This window comes from Phragmites australis, chromosome 24 (assembly GCF_958298935.1).
Source record: "Phragmites australis chromosome 24, lpPhrAust1.1, whole genome shotgun sequence".
NCBI classification, from domain to species: domain Eukaryota; kingdom Viridiplantae; phylum Streptophyta; class Magnoliopsida; order Poales; family Poaceae; genus Phragmites; species Phragmites australis.
The window spans coordinates 7200478-7217029 of NC_084944.1; positions in this window are offsets into that span (position 1 = coordinate 7200478).

The window sequence follows — 16552 nt, forward strand, 5'->3', positions numbered from 1 at the left end:
TCTATCTCTCTTTCTCTGTTAAATTGGACAGTTCAGATGTGCAAGTTTTATTGCTCGATGATGATAAATGTATGTAGAGATAGAGCAAATTTCTAAGTACTATAGCTATGGTATGAGATGAATCTAATTCTGTGATTCAAAGCCTTTACCTGGAGGTTATTTCGAGTAGCTTACACTATGTTCCTGTACCTTGAATTCTCTGTTGCCTTTGTATTCAAGTGCATATCATATCAATGTGATCCCTATATGTGTGATATTATAACCTCAGTTTTGTTAATTCTCTCTGGCAATCGACACTTAGGAAGCTAGCAGTTCAGTACTGTCTTTTGAAAGTTGATTCTTGCCTTTGTGTCGTGCGGCAGTAGTCTGCTAGCTTTGAGCACAACTGAGGACTCCTTTTTGATATGTACAGTCATATTCAGTATGATGATCTAGGTGTTTGAGAACTAGATTAGACTCTATCTGCTATTTGGACACTCAGAAATTTTGCTCTATTCATGATGTTTATTCTAGAATAATTAGGGAGCAGAACTTTAAAAGTTTTGGGGCCAATTGTTGCTTCACTTTTATACATATTTTACATTTGCTATCCAATTTATGTTTTACACATGATATGTGTTATTTCAGTTTTGCTGTCATGTTTCTCAAAGATCATGTGTGCTGTTGTTGCTCTATCATACTCTTATATACTTATTTATGGAATTTTGAAATCCATGCTCTTTTTATCGCATAATATACAACAGTAGTGTGGTAGCAATCTTGTCTACATTATGTGAACCGTTTTGTAGGAAAGTGGGCTAGTTTATACTTGCTGTAATTCGGCTTGGAATTATGAGGTTGATAGTTTTGTAACTCCCCCTCCCCCGGCTATTGCATCGTCTTCCTCCGGAGGCGGGGCATTCAATCTCGCCGGCTACTCCCTTTTTAGAACATGGCCCTCTTAAACATGTAATATGATTTTGATTATTAATGATAATATAGTCAATGAGATTAATATGTTTGTCAAGTATATGTATTAGTAGGTCTTATAGATGCAATACATGAATAAGTCATTGAATCCGAGATAAAGATTGATTGAATTGAAGAAGTCCTAAATAAATTATACACGTCGAATGATCCAACACTCGGTAGGATGAACACGCTTGAGTGTTTTTGACAAAATAGGTGAAAAACTGAAGAACATGTCGGAAGGTCCGGCGCATGAAGCAAGTGCACACCGGAGCATTTTTAGAGGAATGGGTCGAAAATGCTACACACGGGAATGTCCGATGTTCACAATTGTACATGCCGGAAGGTTGCGTCAGAGTATGTCTTGAAGAGGAGGTTGCAACTGGAATATTGAAGATCTACATACTGAATGGTCCGACACTCTGAAGTTCTACACAACGGAGTGTTTTGTAGAGAAGAAATGACTCATTTGGTAGAAGAAGATATGCACGCCGGATGTTTTGGCGATAGAGTTGGTGAAGACGTCGGAACATCCAACGTTCATAGAAGTTTTGAGTGAGGTTCTAACGGCTAGTTTTGGATGATGTACATGTCGGATAGTTCGGTGAGTACAATGATGTCTATACCGAATCATTCGGCGTATACAGTAAAGTTGAGTTGTTGGGGCAACAACTAGTCCACGACGTTGAGGTTATAAATACTCATCCACTCGATCATTTGAGTGTGCTGGAGTCCAGAAAATCTCATATACACTTGAGAAGATATCCAAGCCACTAAAGTGCTAAAAGTGATTATCCAAAGCAATTAGCACATAGATTAGGGAGTGATTAGTGCTATTAGAATTAGAGAGAAGTGTTGCTAGGTTATTGCTGCCTAAAGAGTGGATCTATGAGTGATCATACCTTGTACCGACTAGTACGTCAGCACATTGGAGTCTTAGTGACTCGCTGGCACCTTAAGCAGGAGTTGCTTAAGCTTGTTGACCCTCTGATTTGGTTTGAAGCGGCGGTAAGACGCTTGTAAGGGGATGAGGAGACTCTTGGCTTGTTGGCTCAAGCTCTGAAGTGAAGATGGCGATAAGTGACCGAAAGAGAGCCTAGTAGTGAGACCTCCACTTGGTGGCTCATTCGGCTTGAGGCATTGCCTTAGGAGGGTTGGTGGCTCAGGAGTCGTGATTGGAAGAGTCTTGGTGATCGGGAACATATTTTTAGTGGTGCTCCAATGTGGACTAGAGATGATATTCATGTCATCGATACAACAGGATAAAAATTCCTTGTACCGAGTTTGCTCTCTCTACCTTATTTAAGTTTTCATATTTACATACTTACAATTTACCTTTCTAGAGTAGGTTGCAAATCTTTTAAACGGTAGAGTAGACATACTAGATAAACCTAGAACACATTTAAATATAAATTGACATAGATTTATCTTGTGAAGTTTTTGGAGCCAAATAGTTTTAAATACCTTAATTCACTCCCTCTCTTAGGACGTCACCGATCCTTACACCCCTCCTCCTAAGGCCTGCGCAGTTGTCGTCGCCTACCAGTGACGGCGCTGATGACCAAGGGCAGCGCTGCCCCCCTGTTTTTTCTTTTCTCCCCCCTTTCCCACCTCCTTCCTCCTTTTTCCTGGTCCCTCTTTACCGTCGGTGGTTCCATCTTGGCCTGCTACGGTCGAATCTGCCCCCTAGCCGTCCGGATCCGTGCTCCAGCTAGCCGGATATGCTCCCCGAGTACCGGGTTCCCTAAGGATTCATCACTGGCTCGACGTGTTCACAGCGCGTCGATCTGCTCCGGCATGCCCTTCCTTGTGCCAGCTTCGGTGCAATCCTGGTGGGTGGTGGCCAGCCTGCTGGCGCCTTATGCGGGGCCGCTGGGCCGTCGCCCCTATTGCCGAAGCTCGTCATTGAGAACCTGCAGAGAGTGAGGCACTGCATGTCTCTGTGTTTTCTTTAGTGGGTATGTGGTGTATGTGCTCTGGTATATCATGGCATGCCCTGCTTACCTCATCCTGACTGAACGAACACTCTGCGGGCTGGTGGCTGCTCTTCTTCGGCTGGCTACAGTCACCATTGGCGGAGCATATCAACGTGGTTGTCACCACCGCCGTCGTCGTGGTAATCGCATTGGGCGGCTTTGCTCCTGGTTGCATCCTATGTTGAGTTATCGTGGCAGCTATTTTGATATGCCTCCCTGCGCTCGGCCTTAGGCAGTGGCCGGCCAGCAGGCCGCCTGCTTCTTTGGCTAGTCCTCCCCTTAGGCAGTAGGTGGCCGCAGGCTCTCTACGGCTATCCTGCTGGCTCCTTGCGCAGCTACTGACGGGTTGTCACCCTTCTGGTGTCTCCCTGTTCAACGGGTGCGTTAGCATGTTGCATAGGGTGGGGTCCTCATGCGTGGTGCCATCGATGGTGGTCGCCCCTCCTTCCATTGCTCCAGCTAGCGTCCAGTGGTAGCGGCTCTATGTCGGTCCCGGCTCCTGGCGCTTGCGTTGCTCCTCTCCTTGCCCGGTCTCCTTCTCTTCTGCAGGTTGGGCCTATGGGAAGCTTCATGTCGATGGGATGATCGTGGATGGTGCGGCTGCGAGGTGGTGGCGTTGCTTCCGGTGGCGGCAGCTCCGTGTCGGTTTCAACTCTTGGCATTTGTGTTGCTCCTCCTCTTGCCCGGCCTCCCCTATTTTGCAAGTTGGGTTCGTGGGGAGCTTTGTGACACTAGGATGGCCGTGGGATGACGCGACTGCGAGGTGGCAGCGATGCTACTGCTTTGATCTCGGTCGTTGCACTGGTTGGCCATGCGAGAGGGGCGGGGAGTGGGAGTCGCTAGCGAAGGCTTTGCCTGTTTTTTGGCCTGCATCGATGATGGCGACGTCCTCGGGCGCCGTTCACCTCCTTGGAGGCGTTGTTATAGCATCTTCCCACTTCCCTCCCTTGGAGTCTCCGGGTGAAAACCCGGTTCGGGCAACTGAACGAGCGATGACAGCGTCTCAACGTCGCATCCTTCTTAGAGGCATCGCTCTAGAGGTCTAGTTCTCATGTTACGGTGGTCATCGGCTTAGTGGTGGCTTGGTCAGTTTTAGTTTGAACCGTTGGCTTCTTCAGTAGGTTTACTCCTACGTTCGTGATTTATGACGGCTATTCATTCTGGGTTGGTACTTCTTGACAATGATTTATTCCAAAGCGCGCTCCTCCGAAACGACACGCTAGCGACTTGTGTGGGAGCAAGGCTCCACCTACCGAGTTGTGTTGCGGTGGCATGGGAGCAGGGCTCCGCCGACCGAGTTGTGGTGGCATGGGAGCAAGGCTTCGCCGACCGAGTTGTGAGGGAGACAGTCGTTTGGTTGTTTAGCATGCGAGTTGAGTTGAGTTGAACTTGTCTGTTGTTTGGTTGTGCCTTTTGGAGTGAGTGCTTGTTTCGAGTTGAGGTTGTATTTTTGTCTCAGGATTCTCTGTCGGTTCTCATTTAAATCGCACAGTTGTGTGGTTTTTAGGCTCGATTTCCCTTATAAACTAGAGTAATTCTCTTTTTTATGAAAATATCCGTAATGCTCTTATGTCCTTTTGAAGAAAAAAATTATGAGATAAATATCCTGGATCGTACTATCTACCTTCTAGTATGGAAAACTTTCATTTGAACACATCGATAGAATATGGGACAGGAGAAATTGAGAGCAATATGGTGTTCTGTGATTTGTTCGTGTTTTCTAGGTGTAGCAATGCTTCTTGTTTTCAGGGTTGCAGATACTGTTTGGCGTGCTTAGACCCAGGTTCGATACAGGAAAGGTGGACAGAACAGCGAGGAGGATGGTTGGAAATAACAGTGGTAGTAAAAAAGATTTAGTTCATAGCAGTGTGGATTTATAACAAAAATGACTAGGTGTCTTGGGCTAGCATGCTAGGGGTTTAGGTTCTCACTTGTTAAGTTAGAGGTGCCAAGGTTAGCTGCTATATATAATGGATCATCGAAAAACAAAAATCTAACCTATATACTGTATACCCTATAGACATAAGGTATATCCGCTCTGGTTCAGAGGATGAGAAGTGCAGGTATCCTTGTGCTTGACAATTTGTTCCAATGTAAGGGTGTGAATGATGTGATGGACGCTGCAGTGAGTTGGGTAGGTTGGAAATGTCCCAGAATGCGGAGGATTGCGTGGCTTTTCTTTTTTATGTCATTGTTTTTTGCTGTTACAACTTGGCTCGTCTGACTTCTGCAGAAATCAGGGTCTAATAAAAAGCATATGGTTGCACTAGCCTTTTTCTAGAGGCCTTTCATTTTTCCTGAGAAAATGGCACACATGGACCTATGGCTGAAGTGAGTAATGCCCAATGAATTCCTGAGAAAAACTTTGTGGACATATCGATTGGCTAAGCCATTAGCTTATGCAATTGACAAAAGGAAAGCATCACTACAAAATCTTAAAGCCTGCCAAAGAAAAGAGAGCTCTTTTTCTGTTTGTCCCTAAACCCAATGGCATATAAAAAGACTTTGGTCTTCAGGCTTCGCCTAATGTGCAAGTGTAATTGCTTTGCAAAAGCAAGCTCACCTCGTGACCTTTTCACTAACCAGTTATTTTAATAATTATAATGGGACTCTGTGATACTCAAGAATTCGATAGGAATAGAAGTGCAAAACATAAGATTGTGAAACATGTGGAAATTGCAGTAATAAACATTTGAATCAAACATGGGAAAATACATGATTAATTGAGAGAGAGAGAGAGAGAATGAAAGCACAGATTTCACGAGGTTAAATCTAATGTTAGAAATCCTGCAAAATTTCCGTAGAACAGGTCATTTCATAGAGTTTTAGATATTCGTTCCGTTGTTGCTGATCATTAATGAAATAGGAATTTCTCCGAAGTAATTGAGTCATTTGATATTTGCTTTGTTCCAACGCAGCTCAGAAGTGGTCATAGCATTTCTTAGGGAGTATTTATAAAAAGAGAATTGCTATATGAATTTAGCTTTCCTTTATAGGGTTTCTTTTAATCTAAATCCTCCCTCTCAAAAAAGGAGGCCCATAGTGGGAATCACAGGCAATTCTACTTCAGATTTGTCTTTCTGTCTTTCTTTTTTGAGCTGAAACCAACCGCTACTTTCTGATTGTTTTTTTAGAGGAACTACTTTCTGATTGTTACAATGTTATACTGTACAAGCGTGGCGGAGCACAGCCCGGTAGCTTACAGCCCAAAAACGTAACTAGGCAAATGCACGAGGCGAACAGGCCCAGAGCCAACCACGCTTTTTGGACGGGCCGTGGCCTGGTTCGCGACGTTGACACTCGACAGGCAAGAGCACCGCTGCCGGCCCGCAGCTCGACAACCGGCCGCGCGCACGGCTCGACTTTTCTGCCGCCTGAATTGACGACGACGACGGCGACGAGCCGACGTAGACGAAGACACACACGCACATGAACGCGGTGCAGGCGCCGGCGCCTGCTGCGACTAGACGTGAGTTTTCTGAGGATTTGCTGCCGGATTGAGGGTAGGTCAGTGTCGAAAGCTGGTGGGCGCCGTTGCCCGAACTAACCGACGGGTGTTCCGGGCTTAGTGATCCGTGGACAGTGACAGTCTCTCATTTTGTGCGCGTACTTAAGCTAAGCAAACCTTCTTGCATGTGCGTGGCACTAAACTTCGTCATTCTATCACGTTTTAAATTAGATCCCGTCAAACTTTTAAAATTCTTATTACATTTAAATTATAAGGATATATTTATCTTAATTTTTTATAATATTATAAACTTATTAAATTTGTAAATATATTATAGTTAGAAATAAAAGTTAAAGTTAGGTCGTGTGATGTTCAAAACGTTGATGGGAGAGAGTATTTGATTCCGGAGTAAATGGCACTATACTTCATTGAATATGTAACAAGGTACCTAATTCGATTGAAAAGTGTATTCCAACCGCTTGCCTCCAAAACGTGCTCTCCTAAGAAATCCATGCATCAAACAAGCTGCATCAGCATGCATATATTTGCTCACAAACACACAAAAAAGAAGCATATTGATCCTTGGACAGTTGAACACCTTGACTGCTGTTACTGGTACTCCAATAGGCTTCTAAACAGAGTAAAGCTAGCCTAATAATTAACTGAAAATACCCAAGACCGGCCAGGAAACAACCAAGCAAAATGCAAGAGTCAAACGGTTTGTACAACAAATCTGAGTCAACAACAAGACAGGAACAAACAAAGTTACGGGAGCTAAAATTAGACAAACAAACTTCTTTTCTACCACCGATGTAAGAGCACGTAGGTGCTCGATCACATCAAAGGACTTGAGCGACGGAGCCTTCACGGATCCGGCTCCTATGACGTGCTGAAGGTAAGTCACCAATAAAGAATGCCGTGAACAATATTCCATATCTTAATGAACAGAAATTTACAACAAATCATTGTGGGTAGAACAAAGTAGCAGAAATAATGTGCATGTACTTATTGTTTACTGGCACTGTAGTGGGGATACTGTAGCTACTGGCACATGACTGTCCATGTCGCGGTCAAGTGTACTGAGTCCATCTTTGTCGCTGCTCTCCTCGTCACCGACGGTGATCTCGCTTATATATGTCATCGCTGCTAGACTCCTCTTGAGCTGAAGCATGATTGGTGTCATCACCGTGAGCTTGATTCGTAGGAGAAGTTGTTGTTGCAGCCAAGGTTCAGCTCACGCTGCGATCACCCATTCTCATGCGCTCTCAACCTCTCTCTGACAAAAATCAGCTGGTTATCAGGCGAGCTACAATAAATTCAGACCAATGAAAATTGGAGGCTGTTTTTGGTGCCGGCTTTGATGCCTTTGCCAGAGTTTTCGTGGTCCATTAAATAAGCTAATGCGATGACAAATACAAGGGCTAGTTGTCCGACAATTTAGCCACTCACATGACTGTGCCATCCCACGTCCAAATGATGTGGCATGTCCTCAACTAACCTACTACTAGACTGACCAAATCAACTAACCTATCCTACTGACCGAGTTTGCTAACCTGTTGAGCTTCAGCGCAAGATTATTACATACTCAATGACTAACATGATTACCTATCCTAACAAATCACTCCCTAATCATGGCGTTGGTTCTTGATTTCCTTTATGCCTAGCTTTGCTCGAAGCTCTAAGAACTTCAAACGCCCGAGAGCCTTTGTCAGGTTGTCTGCGAGTTGATCTTCAGTTTCAACACGATCCAGCTCAATTCTCCCACTATCTACAAATTCCCGAATGTAATTGAAACAGGTATCAATATGCTTATTGCAATCATGATGCACTAGATTCTTGCTTAGTGCTATTGCCGATTTGTTATCCATCAGCAACTTGATCTTCCTTGGTTCTTCACCCAACATATATCCAACCAAATTGCTAAGCCAAATTGCCTAACAAGCTGCTGAGGCCACTGCCACATATTCTGCTTCACACGAAGACAAGGTGACAATCCTTTGCTTCTGTGATCCCCATACGATCAGACTATCACCAAGGTAAAATACCAGCATGATGTGCTTGTCAGAGTAACCCTACACCTTGAGTTCAGAATTGTCTTGGCGCTTGTACTGACACCCATAATCTGTCATGCTGCTCACATACCTCAACACACGCTTCACCGCCGCCATGTGCTGTTGTGAGGGTGTCTCCATGAATCGGCTGACTATATCGATGGCGTATGCAATGTTCGGCCGCGTGTTCACAAGATAACGCAGTCTCCCAATGAGTTTGTAGTACACCATGGAATCCACCGCGCCACTCCCATCCTCCTTTGATAGCATCGACATGTTCTCCATCGGAGTTGCGCACGCATTACAGCCGGTTCGACCAGCCATCTCAACAATCTTCAGTGCATAGCTCCTTTGGCACAATGAAATCTCATTTGCTCCTTGACATACCTCTAGACCAAGATAGTAAGTCAAGAGCCTGAGATCACTCATGCTGAACATGGCCTTCATCTATTCCTTGAACTCGATGATGGTGACATTGGTGGAGCTGGTGATGACTAGATCATCCACATACATGCCCACAAACAGAAGTTCTCCATTGTTCTACCTCCGGTACACCGTGTGTTCTAGAGCACTACGCTTGAAGTCGAGGCACTGTGGATTTTCATTGAGCTTCACATTCCACGCTCGGGGTGCTTGATGCAAGCCGTACAACGCCTTGTTCAGCTTCAGCACCAGATGCTCACGATCGTTATCAACAAAACTTGACGGCTGCTTGACATACACTTCTTCGATGAGCCCCCTATTAAGGAACGGGGATTTGACATCTGTGTGATGAACACACCAATTCCTCTGAGTCACCGGAGCCAGTAGTGTGCTCATGGTTTCCATTCGTGCCACTGGTGCGAAAACTTCATCAAAATCAAGCATTTGCCATTGAGCATACCCTTTCGCCACCAGTCGAGCTTTGTGCCAAACAATTCTTCCTTGAGCATCCTTCTTGAACTTGAATACCCATTTCAACTTGATGGCGCGTTGCCCGGGTGAGAGAGTGGTGTATTCCTAGGACTGGTTTCTTGATGATGGATTGCATTTCTTCCTCCATTGCCTTCTTCCAGCAAGATTCCTTGAGCACCTATGCCACTCTAGCCGGCTCCTCTGCAGCTAGCATGCACAAACCACTTAGTTCAAGTGTGCATGGCTTGGTTGTTTTGTAGATGTTGTTGATACCATGATAGCGTAGTGGCACAACCTCAGTATCCCGCGACCTGCATGTTGGTGGTGTGACCCACTCGGTGTTTGTCGTGCCTAGTGCTGCTAGTGTGCACGGCTTGGAGACTGGAGAGAAGTCACTTGTGCTGTTGGCTATCCTAGTTCCCTCTGTGTTCACCTGTGCGCCATCATCTTGGCGCTCAGGCTCAGCGCCCAGAGCTACATAGTAGTCCATCATGAACGTGCTGGTGTGTCACCAACGCTATGCACTATCGTGTTAGCACTCCAGTCCCACATCTTTTCCTCTTCGAACAACACATCGCGTGAGATGTGCAACCTGTGTGCCTTGGGCCCATAGACACGATAGGCCTTCGTGCCATCCTCGTAACCAATGAGGACCGCGTTGATCGATCTGCGAGCTTGGTGATGATAGGGCCTACGTTCTTCATGTGGTCAACACACCCGTAGGTCCGAAAGTAGCCCACATTGGGCCGCTGCCGCCTGTGCCATGCCTCATAAGGCATCCTCCTTCCTAGACTCCTCGTTGGAGACTGATTTAGGATGTGCACCGCCGTTTTCACCGCTTCTACCTAGAACATGGCCGGAACACACATGCTCTTCAGCAGACTCCGTGCCATTTCCACGATGGTGCGATTCCTTCACTTAACGACTCCATTCTAGTGTGGTGTGTATGGGATCATTGTATACCACTTGATGCTATGTTCATTACATCATTCCTTGAACTGGATGGAGTTGAATTCTCCCCCACGACCTGATCAGAATGCCTTGAGCTTGACGGAGCGTTCATTCTCGACGAGAGCTTTAATCTTGCAAAACCGCCTAAATGCCTCATCCTTCGTATGACGTATCTCCAACCACATTAACCGGTTGTAGTCGTCGATGATCCACAAGAAGTACTTGTTGTCACTTGGTGTCGGCAGATTGATGGGGCCGTAGAGGTCTCCATGAACGAGCTCTAGTCCGTGCTTCTCCTTGTACATCGAAGTTTGCGGGAAGGGGGCTCAATGTTTCTTGGCGAGTGCGCATCCATCACAAAATTGATCTACATGATCAATCAGTAGCATGCTGTTGACGAGCTTCTTTGCGGCCAGATTGTGGAGTGCCCAGAAATCAAGATGGTAGTAGCATGCATGATAGTGCCACACCATGTCTATATTCTTCGCTAGCAAACATTGTGGCTCGGTGATGTTAAGCCCCACCGTGTACATCCGATTGCGTGAACGTGTGACCTTCTCCAGGAGCTGCTATGCGTGGTCGAAGATGCAAGTTCGCCATATTAATGGTGACCTTGTAGCCGTTCTCATCGAGCTATCCCAGGCTCATGATGTTACTGCGCAACCGAGGTATGTAATACACCTCGGTGAACATTCGATGTTCGTCGTTCTTTGCGCTGGAACATCACAACTCCCTTGCCTTCAATCTCTATGCTTGAGCTATCACAAAACTTCACTGTCCCATTCACGTTCTCGTTAAGACATGCCAGCATCGACCGATTGCCTATCATGTGATTGCTTGCACCTATGTCAAGGTACCAAATATCATGTACAACATTAACCAGGATTACCCTAGACTTGTTGAGGAAGACGTGCTATCGTTATTTGATGGTGGTTTGAACAAACTCGTAGTTCTTTGCCATGAGCAAAGCAGGTTGGTTTTCATGTGCTTCGGTGAGGTTGGCCACTTCCTTATGATCACAACGTGGCTACGTGCAATCGTGCGCCCAGTGCCCATACCAGCCACAATTATGGCACTTATCACGCGACAGATTGCACACACCACTTTTGCCATTGTGCGCCACATCACCGCCCTTCTTGTGTGGTTGCGGCTTCCCACGTCTATGAGTAGCACAACCAGATCTGGGGCCATTGCACGATTCCTCGCCCGCCTGGTGATGCTTCTGCTGTGCCTGCCACTCCTCTTCGGTCAGCAAGAGCTTGCCAACCGATTGGCCCACACTTGCCCCACCACTGAGATCATGGTGCACCTCGGCCGCCTTGAGCCTTCTAGTGAGTCCCTCCATAGTCAATGTTTCTAGATCATGGAGGGTCTCAATCTAGAGCGCGATTTGTGAGAATTTTGGTGGCACGACATGAAGGAATTTCTGAACCACCTCCTCTTCTCCATGGTCGTCGTCCAGAATTCACAAATTGTTGACAATACCAGTAAGTCTCATTGCAAAATCATCAATAGACACACCGTCATTGAAGGAGATGTGCTCAAACTCTTTACGCAGACTCTGCACCTTCGCCTTGCGCACGTGATCGCCGCCCAGCCATGAGGTTTTGATCGCATCCCACGTAGCCTTGGCACTCTCCTTGTTGGCAAGAGAGGTCAGCATCTTTGGTGGGACTTCCCAGAGGATGTCTTCAAGAGCCATTCAATCCTCCTGGTAATCCACACCCCCCTGAGACACCACTTCCCAGAGTCCCCTTGCCTGTAGCATCACTTTCATCACGATGCACCAATTGTTGTAGTTCGTCTTCGTGAGCATTGGATAGACTGTCGATCCTCCTACTTCCTTCACCATACCACCAAGTCAGTCGTTGTCGCCCACCTCGCGGAACTAGGGATGTGGTGGTGACGAAGAATGTTGGCTCAAGATTTAAAACAAGATCGACACCGTCGGATCTCTACACCAAGTGTAGTATCTGGCTCTGATGCCAATTGTTGTTGCAGCTAAGGTTTGGCTCACACTGTGATCGCCCGCTCTCAACCTTTCTTTGACAAAAATCAGCTGGTTATCAGACGCGCTATAGTAAATTCAGAACACTGAAAACTGGAGGTTGTTTTTGGTGCTGGCTTTGATGCATTTTCCAGCATTTTTGTGATCCATTAAATAAGCAAATTGGATGAGAAATACAAGGGCTAGTTGCTTGACAATGTAACCACTCACCTGAACGTGCCATCCCATGATGTGACATGTCCTCAACTAACCTACTAATATGCAAACAAAATCAACTAACCTATTATACTGACCGAGCACAAGATTGACCGAGTTTGCTAACCCGTTGTGCTTTGGCACAAGATTATTACAGACTCGATGACTGACATGATTACCAATCCTAACAGAAGCATCATCTTCGAGCGGTTCCTCCTCTTCTTCTTGATTTGGAGGTATAGAGTCATGCATGCTACTTCTGCAGTGCCTCTAGTTATGGAACAGACCAAACCCGATGTATTAGTAGAAGCCCTCGGTTGCCCTCGAAATCAACAGTCGACTTCTTCTTTCATGGCTTGGAGCTGGTGGATGACTTGGAGACTACTTCCGACACTGGTTCCGCTTTCAATGCCACTGCCGAAGCGAACCCAAACTCTAGGTCACAGTAGGAACATTTTATAGAAGTGGTAGTCGTTTGGGAGTTGGGGTAGCTAACTATCTGATAGCAGTACCAACGCTTTCCATCATTCTTGTTGCACTTCCAGACTCATGCTCCCACCTCCTCGCCCTCTTCTTTCTTAACCTTTTCTTCTTTGCCTCTCCCTCTTTCTTCTCCTTCTCCTTGTTCATTGTAGCCTTCTTCCACACCTTCTTCATAACCTCACGCCACGCCTGTGCACTGTCCTCGCTGTCTGTGCCCATGGCCAACTTCTTCTTCACAGAGGCGAGCAGCATGCTGGTCGTGAAGAGCCAGCTCACCCAGCACACGACATGGACGAAGTACATCTTGTCCATGAGGTCATCCTCCACCTAATAGATTGAAATAGGTTAATTAATCAAAACAAGCACTTAGCTCCCCAAGCCCGCTACGGCGCCAAAATAGGGGAGCAAACTGCGAATCTAGGGTTCAACCCGACAACTGGTCCCACGATTCCAAACCTAGCCGCGCCGCCCCTGTCGTCAAATTTTCACAACAGAAGTGTAGCTAATGCGTCGTACACCCTAGCTGAGTGGGCATCTTTTGCCGAAACCACCCACTGACTGCCCATTTGGATCCGCAAGAACATGCTAGAACCATTCTAGAGACATGCAAGAACTAGACCACGCGATCCGCGGGAACTCAACGAGATCCCCACGAAAGCAGCGAGCTAACGAAGCATGGACCGACTAGGAGTGGATTACTTAGAGGAGAGGGAGGAGGAGAAGGAAAGGGAGAGGGGTCACTGACCTTAGGATCATAGAGGGCAAGTTCGACGATGAGGTTGATCCCACGACGAGCAGCTGAGCTCATAGTGCCCCCTAAGGCAGTCTCTAGGTTCTCTAAGCCTCCCCCACCATGGGATTTGAGCATCGAGCACGGCGCCAGGTGCGGTAGCGGTGGGGCAGGGAGCTCGAACGGGGGCACGACGGGGGGGGGGGGGGGAAGGTGGAGGCGGAGTAGGCGGAGCCGAAGAGGTGCTCTTGCAAACCCGCATGGCGGGGACGGTGCGGCGAGGGATATGGATCTAAGCTGGGAGAAGGTAGGCATGAGCGGGAGGTAGTGGAAGAGCTAGGATTTTTACGTTGGGTAGTCACTCCAACTTTTTATAAGATTATGAAATCAATATATAAGTAAAAATTTCCTAAAAACACAATACACATGTATTAAAAAATATATCATCATATCGTAAATTCAGCAATAAGTTTAAATTTTGCAAAAACTACAATATAAATTATTCAAATATGAAATAAGGTCTAACTTAAATAGGAGATTACAATACTACTCTAGATTCTTTACTTTGCACTTTCTCATAGTCATTAAAGTCTTAATTATGTCATAGTCATTAAAGTCTTAATTATATCATCCTTATTTACTTTGAAGAAAATATCCAGCTCGATAAATATGATTAAGGCATATAATGGTTCAAAGTTTGGTACAAATCACACAATCTAATTTTAAAAACTTTGCTAATTAAGCATCATGTGAGTAATTTAAATAATAAAGAAAACAATAACATCGATATCTGTCAAATAAATATTGAAACAACTAACAAGATTGATCAATCCTAACAACAACAACTACTACTCTATTGTGTAGTGTATTTGCTACTGTTGCTAGCTAGTGCTGCTTCCCTCTCTCTTTCCTATTTTTCTAGACAAGGATAAAATCTAGTACTTGATTTTCTAGATAAAGATAAAACAATTAGTAATTTACTTATTGTTAAGCTCTTGTTAAATTTTATCAATAATACCAATATACATTCTCTTCTATAATAATTATCAACTATTTGTACCGGATAAGTTGAAACTCACGACAGTGCAAATTTGAAAATTACAATCAATATTGAATATATAAGATTACAAAATCAATTAAAACTCGTGACATTACAATATTAAACTTTAGATATTTATACTGGGTGTGACTGTACTCTGTACTCACATCCTCACACTCGCTGACTCTTATATATATTTACATAAAATAAAAAGAATCGTCCCAAGCCCACTTGAACTGTTCGTAAGATATATGAGTATTAGGTGAGGATATGCGCGCATGGATAGGGAATGTGTGCAAAATCACAGATATATGAGTATTAGGTGAGGCGAGATATAACATATGTGTGCAAAAGCATGCATATTTGCATTTACCGAAACCTAACGGCTCAAAATTCATTCTCGCGAGTGACATCCATATTAAATCCAGTAATCTCTTCACTTAATTTCCTACTGACCTCGTCCACACCCTCCTCTCTTTTCTCGCAGCTGGCAAGGCCACTGCCACTGTAACCACTCAAAATCTAAGGACGGGTCCTATTGAACCCCAAACCAAACTCTGCTTATCTTGAGCCCCAACCTCGAAGAAGAAGACGAGGTCACCACAGCCACATAACAGGAATTGCCACCCGAGTCTTGAATTTTGGAAGAAATCATCCAGGTAAATTCCTTGGAAAACCATATCCATTAGGTATTCATGCATGTGGATTTGCCCGCGCCATACAGTGGACGGTGGATTTTTCATGGCACATGATTGCTTTTGGACAGCTTGGCAACCTCTGCATAAGTCTCATAGTTTGTAATGTGTAAAGAGGTGTATGGATACGGTGGATTACTTTTAGAAATGTCCATGAACTTGTAATGACATTTATTCTTATTTTCCTTCTTATAAGGATGCATAACTCTTCTGTTGACCTAGATCTATCGTGTTTTCGTGTCATGCATGAAGCACTTTGATTAAACTAGGTCATACTGAATCCAAGTATATCATATATTAGTTTTGAACAAAAAGATGGAGGGAATGCACTAGTTCCTCTCGGGAAAGGCAATTCTGCATAAGGGTATAGATACACGGGATATCTTGTTTGTATATTCCTCCTATCTAATATTCATCCATCTGTTGATTCTCTCATATATCTTATGATTTTTTCAGTTACCTATCTAATACGAATATCAACACAAATAAATGGTTATGATAGCTCATGTATCCGCAAAGGCTAGTGGAATTTTCCATTGTAGTTCCTTTCTCTCCCTGCTTGTGCCTGTTTCACAAAGAGAAAGGTGAGGCGGTGGAGTCAGCTAACTGCTTGGATTATTGATTGGAGATGGGGAAGGGGTTGGACAACAAAGTTTTCCTTTTTCCATAACAAGTCATCTCCGGATTCCATTACCAAGAAAATCAAACTGACAAGTAAACGTAAACCAGCAACAAGTTATTAAAACTGTTGAAAGGGTTTGTGCTTCCACTGAATCTGTTCAGTTAGTTGTGTTATTGCCGGATCTCCCTGTCGCACGTCCTAGCTGACCACCCGCTTCTTCAGCATCTCCAACTGACGAGCGATCCTTTAGCGTTGGGCTGCACCATCTTAGGGATTAGTTTAGCAATTCTATCACTGATGTACATGTATAAATCACCGTGTGAATCAATACAAACATCGTTGTGCATTGCATCTAAAACATCTCTCTCATTTACTCTCGCTCTACATTGTATCAGTATCCGATCGATCCTCCTGCTTCCTGCTTCCGCTGGATTTCAACTCCTGTTCCACAGCCGAATCCACATCCACTCCTCCAATCCTTTTCATCCCACCCTGGTTGCGCCAATTCCAAT